Source organism: Pseudophryne corroboree, chromosome 6 (assembly GCF_028390025.1).
Source record: "Pseudophryne corroboree isolate aPseCor3 chromosome 6, aPseCor3.hap2, whole genome shotgun sequence".
Lineage (NCBI taxonomy): Eukaryota > Metazoa > Chordata > Amphibia > Anura > Myobatrachidae > Pseudophryne > Pseudophryne corroboree.
Genome location: NC_086449.1, coordinates 92,927,214 through 92,945,446, shown reverse-complemented (window position 1 = coordinate 92,945,446; position 18,233 = coordinate 92,927,214). Strand labels below are relative to the sequence as shown.

General features: G+C 37.1%; 30 non-coding genes across 30 annotated transcripts; 18 read left to right on the top strand and 12 right to left on the bottom strand.

Moving 5' to 3' along the window:
* Window positions 1–117: 117 nt before the first annotated feature.
* Window positions 118–189, bottom strand: TRNAE-UUC (transfer RNA glutamic acid (anticodon UUC)). Its single transcript has one exon. It is a non-coding gene; the product is annotated as a tRNA-Glu (tRNA).
* A 114-nt stretch (window positions 190–303) lies between these two features.
* On the top strand, window positions 304–376 carry TRNAM-CAU (transfer RNA methionine (anticodon CAU)). Its single transcript has one exon. It is a non-coding gene; the product is annotated as a tRNA-Met (tRNA).
* A 963-nt stretch (window positions 377–1,339) lies between these two features.
* Window positions 1,340–1,412, top strand: TRNAM-CAU (transfer RNA methionine (anticodon CAU)). The gene has a single exon. It is a non-coding gene; the product is annotated as a tRNA-Met (tRNA).
* Window positions 1,413–2,189: 777 nt separating this feature from the next.
* On the bottom strand, window positions 2,190–2,261 carry TRNAE-UUC (transfer RNA glutamic acid (anticodon UUC)). Its single transcript has one exon. It is a non-coding gene; the product is annotated as a tRNA-Glu (tRNA).
* Window positions 2,262–2,375: 114 nt separating this feature from the next.
* Window positions 2,376–2,448, top strand: TRNAM-CAU (transfer RNA methionine (anticodon CAU)). The gene has a single exon. It is a non-coding gene; the product is annotated as a tRNA-Met (tRNA).
* A 777-nt stretch (window positions 2,449–3,225) lies between these two features.
* TRNAE-UUC (transfer RNA glutamic acid (anticodon UUC)) lies at window positions 3,226–3,297 on the bottom strand. Its single transcript has one exon. It is a non-coding gene; the product is annotated as a tRNA-Glu (tRNA).
* Window positions 3,298–3,410: 113 nt separating this feature from the next.
* On the top strand, window positions 3,411–3,483 carry TRNAM-CAU (transfer RNA methionine (anticodon CAU)). Its single transcript has one exon. It is a non-coding gene; the product is annotated as a tRNA-Met (tRNA).
* A 960-nt stretch (window positions 3,484–4,443) lies between these two features.
* On the top strand, window positions 4,444–4,516 carry TRNAM-CAU (transfer RNA methionine (anticodon CAU)). Its single transcript has one exon. It is a non-coding gene; the product is annotated as a tRNA-Met (tRNA).
* A 777-nt stretch (window positions 4,517–5,293) lies between these two features.
* TRNAE-UUC (transfer RNA glutamic acid (anticodon UUC)) lies at window positions 5,294–5,365 on the bottom strand. Its single transcript has one exon. It is a non-coding gene; the product is annotated as a tRNA-Glu (tRNA).
* A 113-nt stretch (window positions 5,366–5,478) lies between these two features.
* On the top strand, window positions 5,479–5,553 carry TRNAM-CAU (transfer RNA methionine (anticodon CAU)). The gene has a single exon. It is a non-coding gene; the product is annotated as a tRNA-Met (tRNA).
* Window positions 5,554–6,328: 775 nt separating this feature from the next.
* On the bottom strand, window positions 6,329–6,400 carry TRNAE-UUC (transfer RNA glutamic acid (anticodon UUC)). The gene has a single exon. It is a non-coding gene; the product is annotated as a tRNA-Glu (tRNA).
* A 114-nt stretch (window positions 6,401–6,514) lies between these two features.
* Window positions 6,515–6,587, top strand: TRNAM-CAU (transfer RNA methionine (anticodon CAU)). The gene has a single exon. It is a non-coding gene; the product is annotated as a tRNA-Met (tRNA).
* A 962-nt stretch (window positions 6,588–7,549) lies between these two features.
* On the top strand, window positions 7,550–7,622 carry TRNAM-CAU (transfer RNA methionine (anticodon CAU)). The gene has a single exon. It is a non-coding gene; the product is annotated as a tRNA-Met (tRNA).
* Window positions 7,623–8,398: 776 nt separating this feature from the next.
* On the bottom strand, window positions 8,399–8,470 carry TRNAE-UUC (transfer RNA glutamic acid (anticodon UUC)). The gene has a single exon. It is a non-coding gene; the product is annotated as a tRNA-Glu (tRNA).
* Window positions 8,471–8,584: 114 nt separating this feature from the next.
* TRNAM-CAU (transfer RNA methionine (anticodon CAU)) lies at window positions 8,585–8,657 on the top strand. The gene has a single exon. It is a non-coding gene; the product is annotated as a tRNA-Met (tRNA).
* Window positions 8,658–9,620: 963 nt separating this feature from the next.
* On the top strand, window positions 9,621–9,693 carry TRNAM-CAU (transfer RNA methionine (anticodon CAU)). Its single transcript has one exon. It is a non-coding gene; the product is annotated as a tRNA-Met (tRNA).
* Window positions 9,694–10,470: 777 nt separating this feature from the next.
* Window positions 10,471–10,542, bottom strand: TRNAE-UUC (transfer RNA glutamic acid (anticodon UUC)). Its single transcript has one exon. It is a non-coding gene; the product is annotated as a tRNA-Glu (tRNA).
* Window positions 10,543–10,656: 114 nt separating this feature from the next.
* Window positions 10,657–10,729, top strand: TRNAM-CAU (transfer RNA methionine (anticodon CAU)). The gene has a single exon. It is a non-coding gene; the product is annotated as a tRNA-Met (tRNA).
* Window positions 10,730–11,506: 777 nt separating this feature from the next.
* On the bottom strand, window positions 11,507–11,578 carry TRNAE-UUC (transfer RNA glutamic acid (anticodon UUC)). Its single transcript has one exon. It is a non-coding gene; the product is annotated as a tRNA-Glu (tRNA).
* A 114-nt stretch (window positions 11,579–11,692) lies between these two features.
* TRNAM-CAU (transfer RNA methionine (anticodon CAU)) lies at window positions 11,693–11,765 on the top strand. The gene has a single exon. It is a non-coding gene; the product is annotated as a tRNA-Met (tRNA).
* A 960-nt stretch (window positions 11,766–12,725) lies between these two features.
* Window positions 12,726–12,798, top strand: TRNAM-CAU (transfer RNA methionine (anticodon CAU)). The gene has a single exon. It is a non-coding gene; the product is annotated as a tRNA-Met (tRNA).
* Window positions 12,799–13,575: 777 nt separating this feature from the next.
* On the bottom strand, window positions 13,576–13,647 carry TRNAE-UUC (transfer RNA glutamic acid (anticodon UUC)). The gene has a single exon. It is a non-coding gene; the product is annotated as a tRNA-Glu (tRNA).
* A 114-nt stretch (window positions 13,648–13,761) lies between these two features.
* Window positions 13,762–13,834, top strand: TRNAM-CAU (transfer RNA methionine (anticodon CAU)). Its single transcript has one exon. It is a non-coding gene; the product is annotated as a tRNA-Met (tRNA).
* A 776-nt stretch (window positions 13,835–14,610) lies between these two features.
* On the bottom strand, window positions 14,611–14,682 carry TRNAE-UUC (transfer RNA glutamic acid (anticodon UUC)). The gene has a single exon. It is a non-coding gene; the product is annotated as a tRNA-Glu (tRNA).
* A 114-nt stretch (window positions 14,683–14,796) lies between these two features.
* TRNAM-CAU (transfer RNA methionine (anticodon CAU)) lies at window positions 14,797–14,869 on the top strand. The gene has a single exon. It is a non-coding gene; the product is annotated as a tRNA-Met (tRNA).
* A 963-nt stretch (window positions 14,870–15,832) lies between these two features.
* Window positions 15,833–15,905, top strand: TRNAM-CAU (transfer RNA methionine (anticodon CAU)). Its single transcript has one exon. It is a non-coding gene; the product is annotated as a tRNA-Met (tRNA).
* Window positions 15,906–16,681: 776 nt separating this feature from the next.
* TRNAE-UUC (transfer RNA glutamic acid (anticodon UUC)) lies at window positions 16,682–16,753 on the bottom strand. The gene has a single exon. It is a non-coding gene; the product is annotated as a tRNA-Glu (tRNA).
* Window positions 16,754–16,867: 114 nt separating this feature from the next.
* Window positions 16,868–16,940, top strand: TRNAM-CAU (transfer RNA methionine (anticodon CAU)). The gene has a single exon. It is a non-coding gene; the product is annotated as a tRNA-Met (tRNA).
* Window positions 16,941–17,717: 777 nt separating this feature from the next.
* On the bottom strand, window positions 17,718–17,789 carry TRNAE-UUC (transfer RNA glutamic acid (anticodon UUC)). Its single transcript has one exon. It is a non-coding gene; the product is annotated as a tRNA-Glu (tRNA).
* A 114-nt stretch (window positions 17,790–17,903) lies between these two features.
* TRNAM-CAU (transfer RNA methionine (anticodon CAU)) lies at window positions 17,904–17,976 on the top strand. Its single transcript has one exon. It is a non-coding gene; the product is annotated as a tRNA-Met (tRNA).
* The last annotated feature ends 257 nt before the right edge of the window (window positions 17,977–18,233 follow it).

Here is an 18,233-nt window from a genome sequence, read left to right as displayed (position 1 = left end):
AGCAGTGGATCACGTCTGCAATTGGAACCACATCAGACACAAGGAAACATCTGGCTACAACTATTAGTTTTTGTTCCTCTGCTTTTGAATCTGTTCAGAAACAACAATAAGATTCCATTCCCATACCGGGAGTCGAACCCGGGCCACCTGGGTGAAAACCAGGAATCCTTACCGCTAGACCATATGGGAAGCTGAAATAAATCTCCTTCAAAGTTTCATACAAGGAAAACATTTTTACTGATATCGGAAATTTGTTAAACCAAAATGCCTCATCTTTTCTAATCCAAATCTAAGGCTACAGTTGCCTTGTTAGCGCAGTTGGTAGCGCGTCTGTCTCATAATCTGAAGGTCGTGAGTTCAAGCCTCACACAGGACATTTTTATTGATGTCTGTTTTGGGAGCATGGCATTACAATATGAGAGATGCAGTCCTTTTTCTAACAAACTAGACTGATTGCATCAAAATGTTACCTTTCAGAAAGAGTTGTGTCATCTGTTTATAATTGCAGATAAGCTTTAATAATTCACCTGACCTATAAAAGATTTCAGACCAGCAATAAAAGAAAAGATGTCAAATAACTCATCCAAGATCTACCCCATTTAGGGGAAAACAAGCATAAAGCATTTTTCATTCTATTTGTCATGACTGTAGTCCTCAGAACAGTGTATTGGAACTTAAGAGTTAAAACTCTGTTTCTTGTAAAGTTGCCAGAACACCTATCCGGATTGAAGGAATTTTCTTTTTATAACAGGACTTAACATCTGTAAATTTGTTTTAACGCCAAAGGATTTTAGACCATAACTAATGGAAAAGGTGTTTTCAGATCACTTGACACATTTGTAACTTTTTTTTATTTTATTTTTCATGCAGCTGGAATCAATGATGGAAAAGGGGAGCATAATGCATTGTTCTATTCTTTGTGATTTTTGTCCTCAGAGAGCCCATTTCTCACAGTTTCATAATACCTGGAAATTTTACCTTTGATAAGGCCAATGATAATGGCACAGCAGTTGCCCAAAACCTTTTCACAATTAGTAGCAGTGGATCACGTCTGCAATTGGAACCACATCAGACACAAGGAAACATCTGGCTACAACTATTAGTTTTTGTTCCTCTGCTTTTGAATCTGTTTAGAAACAACAATAAGATTCCATTCCCATACCGGGAGTCGAACCCGGGCCGCTTGGGTGAAAACCAGGAATCCTTACCGCTAGAACATATGGGAAGCTGAAATAAATCTCCTTCAAAGTTTCATACAAGGAAATCATTTTTACTGATATAGGAAATTTGTTAATCCAAAATGCCTCACCTTTTCTAATCCAAAAATAAGCCTACAGTTGCCTTGTTAGCGCAGTTGGTAGCGCGTCAGTCTCATAATCTGAAGGTCGTGAGTTCAAGCCTCACACAGGGCATTTTTATTGATGTCTGTTTTGGGAGCATGGCATTGCAATATGAGAGATGCAGTCCTGTTTCTAACAAACTAGACTGATAGCATCAAAATGTTACCTTTCAGAAAGAGTTGTGTCATCTGTTTATAATTGCAGATAAGCTTTAATAATTCACCTGACCTATAAAAGATTTCAGACCAGCAATAAAAGAAAAGATGTCAAATAACTCATCCAAGATGTACCCCATTTAGGGGAAAACAAGCATAAAGCATTTTTCATTCTATTTGTCATGACTGTAGTCCTCAGAACAGTGTATTGGAACTTGAGAGTTAAAACTCTGTTTCTTGTAAAGTTGCCAGAACACCTATCCGGATTGAAGGAATTTTCTCTTTATAACAGGACTTAACATCTGTAAATTTGTTTTAACGCCAAAGGATTTTAGACCATAACTAATGGAAAAGGTGTTTTCAGATCACTTGACACATTTGTAACATTTTTTTATTTTATTTTTCATGCAGCTGGAATCAATGATGGAAAAGGGGAGCATAATGCATTGTTCTATTCTTTGTGATTTTTGTCCTCAGAGAGCCCATTTCTCACAGTTTCATAATACCTGGAAATTTTACCTTTGATAAGGCCAATGATAATGGCACAGCAGTTGCCCAAAACCTTGTCACAATTAGTAGCAGTGGATCACGTCTGCAATTGGAACCACATCAGACACAAGGAAACATCTGGCTACAACTATTAGTTTTTGTTCCTCTGCTTTTGAATCTGTTTAGAAACAACAATAAGATTCCATTCCCATACCGGGAGTCGAACCCGGGCCGCCTGGGTGAAAACCAGGAATCCTTACCGCTAGACCATATGGGAAGCTGAAATAAATCTCCTTCAAAGTTTCATACAAGGAAAACATTTTTACTGATATAGGAAATTTGTTAATCCAAAATGCCTCACCTTTTCTAATCCAAAAATAAGCCTACAGTTGCCTTGTTAGCGCAGTTGGTAGCGCGTCAGTCTCATAATCTGAAGGTCGTGAGTTCAAGCCTCACACAGGGCATTTTTATTGATGTCTGTTTTGGGAGCATGGCATTACAATATGAGAGATGCAGTCCTGTTTCTAACAAACTAGACTGATTGCATCAAAATGTTACCTTTCAGAAAGAGTTGTGTCATCTGTTTATTATTGCAGATAAACTTTAATAATTCACCTGACCTATAAAAGATTTCAGACCAGAAATAAAAGAAAAGATGTCAAATAACTCATCCAAGATCTACCCCATTTAGGGGAAAACAAGCATAAAGCATTTTTCATTCTATTTGTCATGACTGTAGTCCTCAGAACAGTGTATTGGAACTTAAGAGTTAAAAATCTGTTTCTTGTAAAGTTGCCAGAACACCTATCCGGATTGAAGGAATTTTCTTTTTATAACAGGACTTAACATCTGTAAATTTGTTTTAACGCCAAAGGATTTTAGACCATAACTAATGGAAAAGGTGTTTTCAGATCACTTGACACATTTGTAACTTTTTTTTATTTTATTTTTCATGCAGCTGGAATCAATGATGGAAAAGGGGAGCATAATGCATTGTTCTATTCTTTGTGATTTTTGTCCTCAGAGAGCCCATTTCTCACAGTTTCATAATACCTGGAAATTTTACCGTTGATAAGGCCAATGATAATGGCACAGCAGTTGCCCAAAACCTTTTCACAATTAGTAGCAGTGGATCACGTCTGCAATTGGAACCACATCAGACACAAGGAAACATCTGGCTACAACTATTAGTTTTTGTTCCTCTGCTTTTGAATCTGTTTAGAAACAACAATAAGATTCCATTCCCATACCGGGAGTCGAACCCGGGCCACCTGGGTGAAAACCAGGAATCCTTACCGCTAGACCATATGGGAAGCTGAAATAAATCTCCTTCAAAGTTTCATACAAGGAAAACATTTTTACTGATATAGGAAATTTGTTAATCCAAAATGCCTCACCTTTTCTAATCCAAAATAAGCCTACAGTTGCCTTGTTAGCGCAGTTGGTAGCGCGTCAGTCTCATAATCTGAAGGTCGTGAGTTCAAGCCTCACACAGGGCATTTTTATTGATGTCTATTTTGGGAGCATGGCATTGCAATATGAGAGATGCAGTCCTGTTTCTAACAAACTAGACTGATAGCATCAAAATGTTACCTTTCAGAAAGAGTTGTGTCATCTGTTTATAATTGCAAATAAGCTTTAATAATTCACCTGACATATAAAAGATTTCGGACCAGCAATAAAAGAAAAGATGTCAAATAACTCATCCAAGATGTACCCATTTAGGGGGAAAAAAGCATAAAGCATTTTTCATTCTATTTGTCATGACTGTTGTCCTCAGAACAGTGCATTGTAACTTGAGAGTTAAAACTGTTTCTTGTAAAGTTGCCAGAACACCTATCCGGATTGAAGGAATTTTCTCTTTATAACAGGAGTTAACATCTGTAAATTTGTTTTAACGCCAAAGGATTTTAGACCATAACTAATGGAAAAGGTGTTTTCAGATCACTTGACACATTTGTAACTTTTTTTTATTTTATTTTTCATGCAGCTGGAATCAATGATGGAAAAGGGGAGCATAATGCATTGTTCTATTCTTTGTGATTTTTGTCCTCAGAGAGCCCATTTCTCACAGTTTCATAATACCTGGAAATTTTACCGTTGATAAGGCCAATGATAATGGCACAGCAGTTGCCCAAAACCTCATCACAATTATTAGCAGTGGATCACGTCTGCAATTGGAACTACATCAGACACAAGGAAACATCTGGCTACAACTATTAGTTTTTGTTCCTCTGCTTTTGAATCTGTTTAGAAACAACAATAAGATTCCATTCCCATACCTGGAGTCGAACACGGGCCGCCTGGGTGAAAACCAGGAATCCTTACCGCTAGACCATATGGGAAGCTGAAGTAAATCTCCTTCAAAGTTTCATACAAGGAAAACATTTTTACTGATATCGGAAATTTGTTAAACCAAAATGCCTCACCTTTTCTAATCCAAATCTAAGGCTACAGTTGCCTTGTTAGCGCAGTTGGTAGCGCGTCAGTCTCATAATCTGAAGGTCGTGAGTTCAAGCCTCACACAGGGCATTTTTATTGATGTCTGTTTTGGGAGCATGGCATTACAATATGAGAGATGCAGTCCTGTTTCTAACAAACTAGACTGATTGCATCAAAATGTTACCTTTCAGAAAGAGTTGTGTCATCTGTTTATAATTGCAGATAAGCTTTAATAATTCACCTGACCTATAAAAGATTTCAGACCAGCAATAAAAGAAAAGATGTCAAATAACTCATCCAAGATGTACCCCATTTAGGGGAAAACAAGCATAAAGCATTTTTCATTCTCTTTGTCATGACTGTAGTCCTCAGAACAGTGTATTGGAACTTGAGAGTTAAAACTCTGTTTCTTGTAAAGTTGCCAGAACACCTATCCGGATTGAAGGAATTTTCTCTTTATAACAGGACTTAACATCTGTAAATTTGTTTTAACGCCAAAGGATTTTAGACCATAACTAATGGAAAAGGTGTTTTCAGATCACTTGACACATTTGTAACATTTTTTTATTTTATTTTTCATGCAGCTGGGATCAATGATGGAAAAGGGGAGCATAATGCATTGTTCTATTCTTTGTGATTTTTGTCCTCAGAGAGCCCATTTCTCACAGTTTCATGATACCTGGAAATTTTACCTTTGATAAGGCCAATGATAATGGCACAGCAGTTGCCCAAAACCTTGTCACAATTAGTAGCAGTGGATCACGTCTGCAATTGGAACCACATCAGACACAAGGAAACATCTGGCTACAACTATTAGTTTTTGTTCCTCTGCTTTTGAATCTGTTTAGAAACAACAATAAGATTCCATTCCCATACCGGGAGTCGAACCCGGGCCACTTGGGTGAAAACCAGGAATCCTTACCACTAGACCATATGGGAAGCTGAAATAAATCTCCTTCAAAGTTTCATACAAGGAAAACATTTTTACTGATATCGGAAATTTGTTAATCCAAAATGCTTCACCTTTTCTAATCCAAAAATAAGCCTACAGTTGCCTATTTAGCGCAGTTGGTAGCGCGTCAGTCTCATAATCTGAAGGTTGTGAGTTCAAGCCTCACACATGGCATTTTTATTGATGTCTATTTTGGGAGCATGGCATTGCAATATGAGAGATGCAGTCCTGTTTCTAACAAACTAGACTGATAGCATCAAACTGTTACTTTTCAGAAAGAGTTGTGTCATCTGTTTATAATTGCAGATAAGCTTTAATAATTCACCTGACCTATAAAAGATTTCAGACCAGCAATAAAAGAAAAGATGTCAAATAACTCATCCAAGATGTACCCATTTAGGGGGAAAAAAGCATAAAGCATTTTTCATTCTATTTGTCATGACTGTTGTCCTCAGAACAGTGCATTGTAACTTGAGAGTTAAAACTCCGTTTCTTGTAAAGTTGCCAGAACACCTATCTGGATTGAAGGAATTTTCTCTTTATAACAGGAGTTAACATCTGTAAATTTGTTTTAACGCCAAAGGATTTTAGACCATAACTAATGGAAAAGGTGTTTTCAGATCACTTGACACATTTGTAACATTTTTTTATTTTATTTTTCATGCAGCTGGAATCAATGATGGAAAAGGGGAGCATAATGCATTGTTCTATTCTTTGTGATTTTTATCCTCAGAGAGCCCATTTCTCACAGTTTCATAATACCTAGAAATTTTACCTGTGATAAGGCCAATAATAATGGCACAGCAGTTGCCCAAAACCTCATCACAATTAGCAGCAGTGGATCACGTCTGCAATTGGAACCACATCAGACACAAGGAAACATCTGGCTACAACTATTAGTTTTTGTTCCTCTGCTTTTGAATCTGTTTAGAAACAACAATAAGATTCCATTCCCATACCGGGAGTCGAACCCGGGCCACCAGGGTGAAAACCAGGAATCCTTACCGCTAGACCATATGGGAAGCTGAAATTAATCTCCTTCAAAGTTTCATACAAGGAAAACATTTTTACTGATATCGGAAATTTGTTAAACCAAAATGCCTCACCTTTTCTAATCCAAATCTCAGGCTACAGTTGCCTTGTTAGCGCAGTTGGTAGCGCGTCAGTCTCATAATCTGAAGGTCGTGAGTTCAAGCCTCACACAGGGCATTTTTATTGATGTCTGTTTTGGGAGCATGGCATTACAATATGAGAGATGCAGTCCTGTTTCTAACAAACTAGACTGATTGCATCAAAATGTTACCTTTCAGAAAGAGTTGTGTCATCTGTTTATAATTGCAGATAAGCTTTAATAATTCACCTGACCTATAAAAGATTTCAGACCAGCAATAAAAGAAAAGATGTCAAATAACTCATCCAAGATGTACCCATTTAGGGGGAAAAAAGCATAAAGCATTTTTCATTCTATTTGTCATGACTGTTGTCCTCAGAACAGTGCATTGTAACTTGAGAGTTAAAACTCCGTTTCTTGTAAAGTTGCCAGAACACCTATCTGGATTGAAGGAATTTTCTCTTTATAACAGGAGTTAACATCTGTAAATTTGTTTTAACGCCAAAGGATTTTAGACCATAACTAATGGAAAAGGTGTTTTCAGATCACTTGACACATTTGTACCATTTTTTTATTTTATTTTTCATGCAGCTGGAATCAATAATGGAAAAGGGGAGCATAATGCATTGTTCTATTCTTTGTGATTTTTGTCCTCAGAGAGCCCATTTCTCACAGTTTCATGATACCTGGAAATTTTTCCTTTGATAAGGCCAATGATAATGGCACAGCAGTTGCCCAAAACCTTGAAACAATTAGTAGCAGTGGATCACGTCTGCAATTGGAACCACATCAGACACAAGGAAACATCTGGCTACAACTATTAGTTTTTGTTCCTCTGCTTTTGAATCTGTTTAGAAACAACAATAAGATTCCATTCCCATACCGGGAGTCGAACACAAGCCGCCTGGGTGAAAACCAGGAATCCTTACCGCTAGACCATATGGGAAGCTGAAATAAATCTCCTTCAAAGTTTCATACAAGGAAAACATTTTTACTGATATCGGAAATTTGTTAATCCAAAATGCCTCACCTTTTCTAATCCAAAAATAAGCCTACAGTTGCCTAGTTAGCGCAGTTGGTAGCACGTCAGTCTCATAATCTGAAGGTCGTGAGTTCAAGCCTCACACAGGGCATTTTTATTGATGTCTATTTTGGGAGCATGGCATTGCAATATGAGAGATGCAGTCCTGTTTCTAACAAACTAGACTGATAGCATCAAAATGTTACTTTTCAGAAAGAGTTGTGTCATCTGTTTATAATTGCAGATAAGCTTTAATAATTCACCTGACCTATAAAAGATTTCAGACCAGCAATAAAAGAAAAGATGTCAAATAACTCATCCAAGATGTACCCATTTAGGGGAAAAAAAGCATAAAGCATTTTTCATTCTATTTGTCATGACTGTTGTCCTCAGAACAGTGCATTGTAACTTGAGAGTTAAAACTCCGTTTCTTGTAAAGTTGCCAGAACACCTATCTGGATTGAAGGAATTTTCTCTTTATAACAGGAGTTAACATCTGTAAATTTGTTTTAACGCCAAAGGATTTTAGACCATAACTAATGGAAAAGGTGTTTTCAGATCACTTGACACATTTGTAACATTTTTTTATTTTATTTTTCATGCAGCTGGAATCAATGATGGAAAAGGGGAGCATAATGCATTGTTCTATTCTTTGTGAATTTTGTCCTCAGAGAGCCCATTTCTCACAGTTTCATAATACCTAGAAATTTTACCTGTGATAAGGCCAATAATAATGGCACAGCAGTTGCCCAAAACCTCATCACAATTAGTAGCAGTGGATCACGTCTGCAATTGGAACCACATCAGACACAAGGAAACATCTGGCTACAACTATTAGTTTTTGTTCCTCTGCTTTTGAATCTGTTCAGAAACAACAATAAGATTCCATTCCCATACCGGGAGTCGAACCCGGGCCACCTGGGTGAAAACCAGGAATCCTTACCGCTAGACCATATGGGAAGCTGAAATAAATCTCCTTCAAAGTTTCATACAAGGAAAACATTTTTACTGATATCGGAAATTTGTTAAACCAAAATGCCTCATCTTTTCTAATCCAAATCTAAGGCTACAGTTGCCTTGTTAGCGCAGTTGGTAGCGCGTCTGTCTCATAATCTGAAGGTCGTGAGTTCAAGCCTCACACAGGACATTTTTATTGATGTCTGTTTTGGGAGCATGGCATTACAATATGAGAGATGCAGTCCTTTTTCTAACAAACTAGACTGATTGCATCAAAATGTTACCTTTCAGAAAGAGTTGTGTCATCTGTTTATAATTGCAGATAAGCTTTAATAATTCACCTGACCTATAAAAGATTTCAGACCAGCAATAAAAGAAAAGATGTCAAATAACTCATCCAAGATCTACCCCATTTAGGGGAAAACAAGCATAAAGCATTTTTCATTCTATTTGTCATGACTGTAGTCCTCAGAACAGTGTATTGGAACTTAAGAGTTAAAACTCTGTTTCTTGTAAAGTTGCCAGAACACCTATCCGGATTGAAGGAATTTTCTTTTTATAACAGGACTTAACATCTGTAAATTTGTTTTAACGCCAAAGGATTTTAGACCATAACTAATGGAAAAGGTGTTTTCAGATCACTTGACACATTTGTAACTTTTTTTTATTTTATTTTTCATGCAACTGGAATCAATGATGGAAAAGGGGAGCATAATGCATTGTTCTATTCTTTGTGATTTTTGTCCTCAGAGAGCCCATTTCTCACAGTTTCATAATACCTGGAAATTTTACCTTTGATAAGGCCAATGATAATGGCACAGCAGTTGCCCAAAACCTTTTCACAATTAGTAGCAGTGGATCACGTCTGCAATTGGAACCACATCAGACACAAGGAAACATCTGGCTACAACTATTAGTTTTTGTTCCTCTGCTTTTGAATCTGTTTAGAAACAACAATAAGATTCCATTCCCATACCGGGAGTCGAACCCGGGCCGCTTGGGTGAAAACCAGGAATCCTTACCGCTAGAACATATGGGAAGCTGAAATAAATCTCCTTCAAAGTTTCATACAAGGAAATCATTTTTACTGATATAGGAAATTTGTTAATCCAAAATGCCTCACCTTTTCTAATCCAAAAATAAGCCTACAGTTTCCTTGTTAGCGCAGTTGGTAGCGCGTCAGTCTCATAATCTGAAGGTCGTGAGTTCAAGCCTCACACAGGGCATTTTTATTGATGTCTGTTTTGGGAGCATGGCATTGCAATATGAGAGATGCAGTCCTGTTTCTAACAAACTAGACTGATAGCATCAAAATGTTACCTTTCAGAAAGAGTTGTGTCATCTGTTTATAATTGCAGATAAGCTTTAATAATTCACCTGACCTATAAAAGATTTCAGACCAGCAATAAAAGAAAAGATGTCAAATAACTCATCCAAGATGTACCCCATTTAGGGGAAAACAAGCATAAAGCATTTTTCATTCTATTTGTCATGACTGTAGTCCTCAGAACAGTGTATTGGAACTTGAGAGTTAAAACTCTGTTTCTTGTAAAGTTGCCAGAACACCTATCCGGATTGAAGGAATTTTCTCTTTATAACAGGACTTAACATCTGTAAATTTGTTTTAACGCCAAAGGATTTTAGACCATAACTAATGGAAAAGGTGTTTTCAGATCACTTGACACATTTGTAACATTTTTTTATTTTATTTTTCATGCAGCTGGAATCAATGATGGAAAAGGGGAGCATAATGCATTGTTCTATTCTTTGTGATTTTTGTCCTCAGAGAGCCCATTTCTCACAGTTTCATAATACCTGGAAATTTTACCTTTGATAAGGCCAATGATAATGGCACAGCAGTTGCCCAAAACCTTGTCACAATTAGTAGCAGTGGATCACGTCTGCAATTGGAACCACATCAGACACAAGGAAACATCTGGCTACAACTATTAGTTTTTGTTCCTCTGCTTTTGAATCTGTTTAGAAACAACAATAAGATTCCATTCCCATACCGGGAGTCGAACCCGGGCCGCCTGGGTGAAAACCAGGAATCCTTACCGCTAGACCATATGGGAAGCTGAAATAAATCTCCTTCAAAGTTTCATACAAGGAAAACATTTTTACTGATATAGGAAATTTGTTAATCCAAAATGCCTCACCTTTTCTAATCCAAAAATAAGCCTACAGTTGCCTTGTTAGCGCAGTTGGTAGCGCGTCAGTCTCATAATCTGAAGGTTGTGAGTTCAAGCCTCACACAGGGCATTTTTATTGATGTCTGTTTTGGGAGCATGGCATTACAATATGAGAGATGCAGTCCTGTTTCTAACAAACTAGACTGATTGCATCAAAATGTTACCTTTCAGAAAGAGTTGTGTCATCTGTTTATTATTGCAGATAAGCTTTAATAATTCACCTGACCTATAAAAGATTTCAGACCAGAAATAAAAGAAAAGATGTCAAATAACTCATCCAAGATCTACCCCATTTAGGGGAAAACAAGCATAAAGCATTTTTCATTCTATTTGTCATGACTGTAGTCCTCAGAACAGTGTATTGGAACTTAAGAGTTAAAACTCTGTTTCTTGTAAAGTTGCCAGAACACCTATCCGGATTGAAGGAATTTTCTTTTTATAACAGGACTTAACATCTGTAAATTTGTTTTAACGCCAAAGGATTTTAGACCATAACTAATGGAAAAGGTGTTTTCAGATCACTTGACACATTTGTAACTTTTTTTTATTTTATTTTTCATGCAGCTGGAATCAATGATGGAAAAGGGGAGCATAATGCATTGTTCTATTCTTTGTGATTTTTGTCCTCAGAGAGCCCATTTCTCACAGTTTCATAATACCTGGAAATTTTACCGTTGATAAGGCCAATGATAATGGCAGAGCAGTTGCCCAAAACCTTTTCACAATTAGTAGCAGTGGATCACGTCTGCAATTGGAACCACATCAGACACAAGGAAACATCTGGCTACAACTATTAGTTTTTGTTCCTCTGCTTTTGAATCTGTTTAGAAACAACAATAAGATTCCATTCCCATACCGGGAGTCGAACCCGGGCCACCTGGGTGAAAACCAGGAATCCTTACCGCTAGACCATATGGGAAGCTGAAATAAATCTCCTTCAAAGTTTCATACAAGGAAAACATTTTTACTGATATAGGAAATTTGTTAATCCAAAATGCCTCACCTTTTCTAATCCAAAAATAAGCCTACAGTTGCCTTGTTAGCGCAGTTGGTAGCGCGTCAGTCTCATAATCTGAAGGTCGTGAGTTCAAGCCTCACACAGGGCATTTTTATTGATGTCTATTTTGGGAGCATGGCATTGCAATATGAGAGATGCAGTCCTGTTTCTAACAAACTAGACTTATAGCATCAAAATGTTACCTTTCAGAAAGAGTTGTGTCATCTGTTTATAATTGCAAATAAGCTTTAATAATTCACCTGACATATAAAAGATTTCGGACCAGCAATAAAAGAAAAGATGTCAAATAACTCATCCAAGATGTACCCATTTAGGGGGAAAAAAGCATAAAGCATTTTTCATTCTATTTGTCATGACTGTTGTCCTCAGAACAGTGCATTGTAACTTGAGAGTTAAAACTGTTTCTTGTAAAGTTGCCAGAACACCTATCCGGATTGAAGGAATTTTCTCTTTATAACAGGAGTTAACATCTGTAAATTTGTTTTAACGCCAAAGGATTTTAGACCATAACTAATGGAAAAGGTGTTTTCAGATCACTTGACACATTTGTTACATTTTTTTATTTTATTTTTCATGCAGCTGGAATCAATGATGGAAAAGGGGAGCATAATGCATTGTTCTATTCTTTGTGATTTTTGTCCTCAGAGAGCCCATTTCTCACAGTTTCATAATACCTAGAAATTTTACCTGTGATAAGGCCAATGATAATGGCACAGCAGTTGCCCAAAACCTCATCACAATTAGTAGCAGTGGATCACGTCTGCAATTGGAACTACATCAGACACAAGGAAACATCTGGCTACAACTATTAGTTTTTGTTCCTCTGCTTTTGAATCTGTTTAGAAACAACAATAAGATTCCATTCCCATACCTGGAGTCGAACACGGGCCGCCTGGGTGAAAACCAGGAATCCTTACCGCTAGACCATATGGGAAGCTGAAGCAAATCTCCTTCAAAGTTTCATACAAGGAAAACATTTTTACTGATATCGGAAATTTGTTAAACCAAAATGCCTCACCTTTTCTAATCCAAATCTAAGGCTACAGTTGCCTTGTTAGCGCAGTTGGTAGCGCGTCAGTCTCATAATCTGAAGGTCGTGAGTTCAAGCCTCACACAGGGCATTTTTATTGATGTCTGTTTTGGGAGCATGGCATTACAATATGAGAGATGCAGTCCTGTTTCTAACAAACTAGACTGATTGCATCAAAATGTTACCTTTCAGAAAGAGTTGTGTCATCTGTTTATAATTGCAGATAAGCTTTAATAATTCACCTGACCTATAAAAGATTTCAGACCAGCAATAAAAGAAAAGATGTCAAATAACTCATCCAAGATGTACCCCATTTAGGGGAAAACAAGCATAAAGCATTTTTCATTCTCTTTGTCATGACTGTAGTCCTCAGAACAGTGTATTGGAACTTGAGAGTTAAAACTCTGTTTCTTGTAAAGTTGCCAGAACACCTATCCGGATTGAAGGAATTTTCTCTTTATAACAGGACTTAACATCTGTAAATTTGTTTTAACGCCAAAGGATTTTAGACCATAACTAATGGAAAAGGTGTTTTCAGATCACTTGACACATTTGTAACATTTTTTTATTTTATTTTTCATGCAGCTGGGATCAATGATGGAAAAGGGGAGCATAATGCATTGTTCTATTCTTTGTGATTTTTGTCCTCAGAGAGCCCATTTCTCACAGTTTCATGATACCTGGAAATTTTACCTTTGATAAGGCCAATGATAATGGCACAGCAGTTGCCCAAAACCTTGTCACAATTAGTAGCAGTGGATCACGTCTGCAATTGGAACCACATCAGACACAAGGAAACATCTGGCTACAACTATTAGTTTTTGTTCCTCTGCTTTTGAATCTGTTTAGAAACAACAATAAGATTCCATTCCCATACCGGGAGTCGAACCCGGGCCACCTGGGTGAAAACCAGGAATTCTTACCACTAGACCATATGGGAAGCTGAAATAAATCTCCTTCAAAGTTTCATACAAGGAAAACATTTTTACTGATATCGGAAATTTGTTAATCCAAAATGCTTCACCTTTTCTAATCCAAAAATAAGCCTACAGTTGCCTATTTAGCGCAGTTGGTAGCGCGTCAGTCTCATAATCTGAAGGTTGTGAGTTCAAGCCTCACACAGGGCATTTTTATTGATGTCTATTTTGGGAGCATGGCATTGCAATATGAGAGATGCAGTCCTGTTTCTAACAAACTAGACTGATAGCATCAAACTGTTACTTTTCAGAAAGAGTTGTGTCATCTGTTTATAATTGCAGATAAGCTTTAATAATTCACCTGACCTATAAAAGATTTCAGACCAGCAATAAAAGAAAAGATGTCAAATAACTCATCCAAGATGTACCCATTTAGGGGGAAAAAAGCATAAAGCATTTTTCATTCTATTTGTCATGACTGTTGTCCTCAGAACAGTGCATTGTAACTTGAGAGTTAAAACTCCGTTTCTTGTAAAGTTGCCAGAACACCTATCTGGATTGAAGGAATTTTCTCTTTATAACAGGAGTTAACATCTGTAAATTTGTTTTAACGCCAAAGGATTTTAGACCATAACTAATGGAAAAGGTGTTTTCAGATCACTTGACACATTTGTAACATTTTTTTATTTTATTTTTCATGCAGCTGGAATCAATGATGGAAAAGGGGAGCATAATGCATTGTTCTATTCTTTGTGATTTTTATCCTCAGAGAGCCCATTTCTCACAGTTTCATAATACCTAGAAATTTTACCTGTGATAAGGCCAATAATAATGGCACAGCAGTTGCCCAAAACCTCATCACAATTAGTAGCAGTGGATCACGTCTGCAATTGGAACCACATCAGACACAAGGAAACATCTGGCTACAACTATTAGTTTTTGTTCCTCTGCTTTTGAATCTGTTTAGAAACAACAATAAGATTCCATTCCCATACCGGGAGTCGAACCCGGGCCACCAGGGTGAAAACCAGGAATCCTTACCGCTAGACCATATGGGAAGCTGAAATAAATCTCCTTCAAAGTTTCATACAAGGAAAACATTTTTACTGATATCGGAAATTTGTTAAACCAAAATGCCTCACCTTTTCTAATCCAAATCTAAGGCTACAGTTGCCTTGTTAGCGCAGTTGGTAGCGCGTCAGTCTCATAATCTGAAGGTCGTGAGTTCAAGCCTCACACAGGGCATTTTTATTGATGTCTGTTTTGGGAGCATGGCATTACAATATGAGAGATGCAGTCCTGTTTCTAACAAACTAGACTGATTGCATCAAAATGTTACCTTTCAGAAAGAGTTGTGTCATCTGTTTATAATTGCAGATAAGCTTTAATAATTCACCTGACCTATAAAAGATTTCAGACCAGCAATAAAAGAAAAGATGTCAAATAACTCATCCAAGATGTACCCCATTTAGGGGAAAACAAGCATAAAGCATTTTTCATTCTCTTTGTCATGACTGTAGTCCTCAGAACAGTGTATTGGAACTTGAGAGTTAAAACTCTGTTTCTTGTAAAGTTGCCAGAACACCTATCCGGATTGAAGGAATTTTCTCTTTATAACTGGAGTTAACATCTGTAAATTTGTTTTAACGCCAAAGGATTTTAGACCATAACTAATGGAAAAGGTGTTTTCAGATCACTTGACACATTTGTACCATTTTTTTATTTTATTTTTCATGCAGCTGGAATCAATAATGGAAAAGGGGAGCATAATGCATTGTTCTATTCTTTGTGATTTTTGTCCTCAGAGAGCCCATTTCTCACAGTTTCATGATACCTGGAAATTTTTCCTTTGATAAGGCCAATGATAATGGCACAGCAGTTGCCCAAAACCTTGTCACAATTAGTAGCAGTGGATCACGTCTGCAATTGGAACCACATCAGACACAAGGAAACATCTGGCTACAACTATTAGTTTTTGTTCCTCTGCTTTTGAATCTGTTTAGAAACAACAATAAGATTCCATTCCCATACCGGGAGTCGAACACAAGCCGCCTGGGTGAAAACCAGGAATCCTTACCGCTAGACCATATGGGAAGCTGAAATAAATCTCCTTCAAAGTTTCATACAAGGAAAACATTTTTACTGATATAGGAAATTTGTTAATCCAAAATGCCTCACCTTTTCTAATCCAAAAATAAGCCTACAGTTGCCTAGTTAGCGCAGTTGGTAGCGCGTCAGTCTCATAATCTGAAGGTCGTGAGTTCAAGCCTCACACAGGGCATTTTTATTGATGTCTATTTTGGGAGCATGGCATTGCAATATGAGAGATGCAGTCCTGTTTCTAACAAACTAGACTGATAGCATCAAAATGTTACTTTTCAGAAAGAGTTGTGTCATCTGTTTATAATTGCAGATAAGCTTTAATAATTCACCTGACCTATAAAAGATTTCAGACCAGCAATAAAAGAAAAGATGTCAAATAACTCATCCAAGATGTACCCATTTAGGGGAAAAAAAGCATAAAGCATTTTTCATTCTATTTGTCATGACTGTTGTCCTCAGAACAGTGCATTGTAACTTGAGAGTTAAAACTCCGTTTCTTGTAAAGTTGCCAGAACACCTATCTGGATTGAAGGAATTTTCTCTTTATAATAGGAGTTAACATCTGTAAATTTGTTTTAACGCCAAAGGATTTTAGACCATAACTAATGGAAAAGGTGTTTTCAGATCACTTGACACATTTGTAACATTTTTTTATTTTATTTTTCATGCAGCTGGAATCAATGATGGAAAAGGGGAGCATAATGCATTGTTCTATTCTTTGTGATTTTTGTCCTCAGAGAGCCCATTTCTCACAGTTTCATAATACCTAGAAATTTTACCTGTGATAAGGCCAATAATAATGGCACAGCAGTTGCCCAAAACCTCATCACAATTAGTAGCAGTGGATCACGTCTGCAATTGGAACCACATCAGACACAAGGAAACATCTGGCTACAACTATTAGTTTTTGTTCCTCTGCTTTTGAATCTGTTCAGAAACAACAATAAGATTCCATTCCCATACCGGGAGTCGAACCCGGGCCACCTGGGTGAAAACCAGGAATCCTTACCGCTAGACCATATGGGAAGCTGAAATAAATCTCCTTCAAAGTTTCATACAAGGAAAACATTTTTACTGATATCGGAAATTTGTTAAACCAAAATGCCTCATCTTTTCTAATCCAAATCTAAGGCTACAGTTGCCTTGTTAGCGCAGTTGGTAGCGCGTCAGTCTCATAATCTGAAGGTCGTGAGTTCAAGCCTCACACAGGACATTTTTATTGATGTCTGTTTTGGGAGCATGGCATTACAATATGAGAGATGCAGTCCTTTTTCTAACAAACTAGACTGATTGCATCAAAATGTTACCTTTCAGAAAGAGTTGTGTCATCTGTTTATAATTGCAGATAAGCTTTAATAATTCACCTGACCTATAAAAGATTTCAGACCAGCAATAAAAGAAAAGATGTCAAATAACTCATCCAAGATCTACCCCATTTAGGGGAAAACAAGCATAAAGCATTTTTCATTCTATTTGTCATGACTGTAGTCCTCAGAACAGTGTATTGGAACTTAAGAGTTAAAACTCTGTTTCTTGTAAAGTTGCCAGAACACCTATCCGGATTGAAGGAATTTTCTTTTTATAACAGGACTTAACATCTGTAAATTTGTTTTAACGCCAAAGGATTTTAGACCATAACTAATGGAAAAGGTGTTTTCAGATCACTTGACACATTTGTAACTTTTTTTTATTTTATTTTTCATGCAGCTGGAATCAATGATGGAAAAGGGGAGCATAATGCATTGTTCTATTCTTTGTGATTTTTGTCCTCAGAGAGCCCATTTCTCACAGTTTCATAATACCTGGAAATTTTACCGTTGATAAGTACAATGATAATGGCACAGCAGTTGCCCAAAACCTTTTCACAATTAGTAGCAGTGGATCACGTCTGCAATTGGAACCACATCAGACACAAGGAAACATCTGGCTACAACTATTAGTTTTTGTTCCTCTGCTTTTGAATCTGTTTAGAAACAACAACAAGATTCCATTCCCATACCGGGAGTCGAACACGGGCCGCCTGGGTGAAAACCAGGAATCCTTACCGCTAGACCATATGGGAAGCTGAAGTAAATCTCCTTCAAAGTTTCATACAAGGAAAACATTTTTACTGATATCGGAAATTTGTTAAACCAAAATGCCTCACCTTTTCTAATCCAAATCTAAGGCTACAGATGCCTTGTTAGCGCAGTTGGTAGCGCGTCAGTCTCATAATCTGAAGGTCGTGAGTTCAAGCCTCACACAGGGCATTTTTATTGATGTCTGTTTTGGGAGCATGGCATTACAATATGAGAGATGCAGTCCTGTTTCTAACAAACTAGACTGATTGCATCAAAATGTTACCTTTCAGAAAGAGTTGTGTCATCTGTTTATAATTGCAGATAAGCTTTAATAATTCACCTGACCTATAAAAGATTTCAGACCAGCAATAAAAGAAAAGATGTCAAATAACTCATCCAAGATGTACCCCATTTAGGGGAAAACAAGCATAAAGCATTTTTCATTC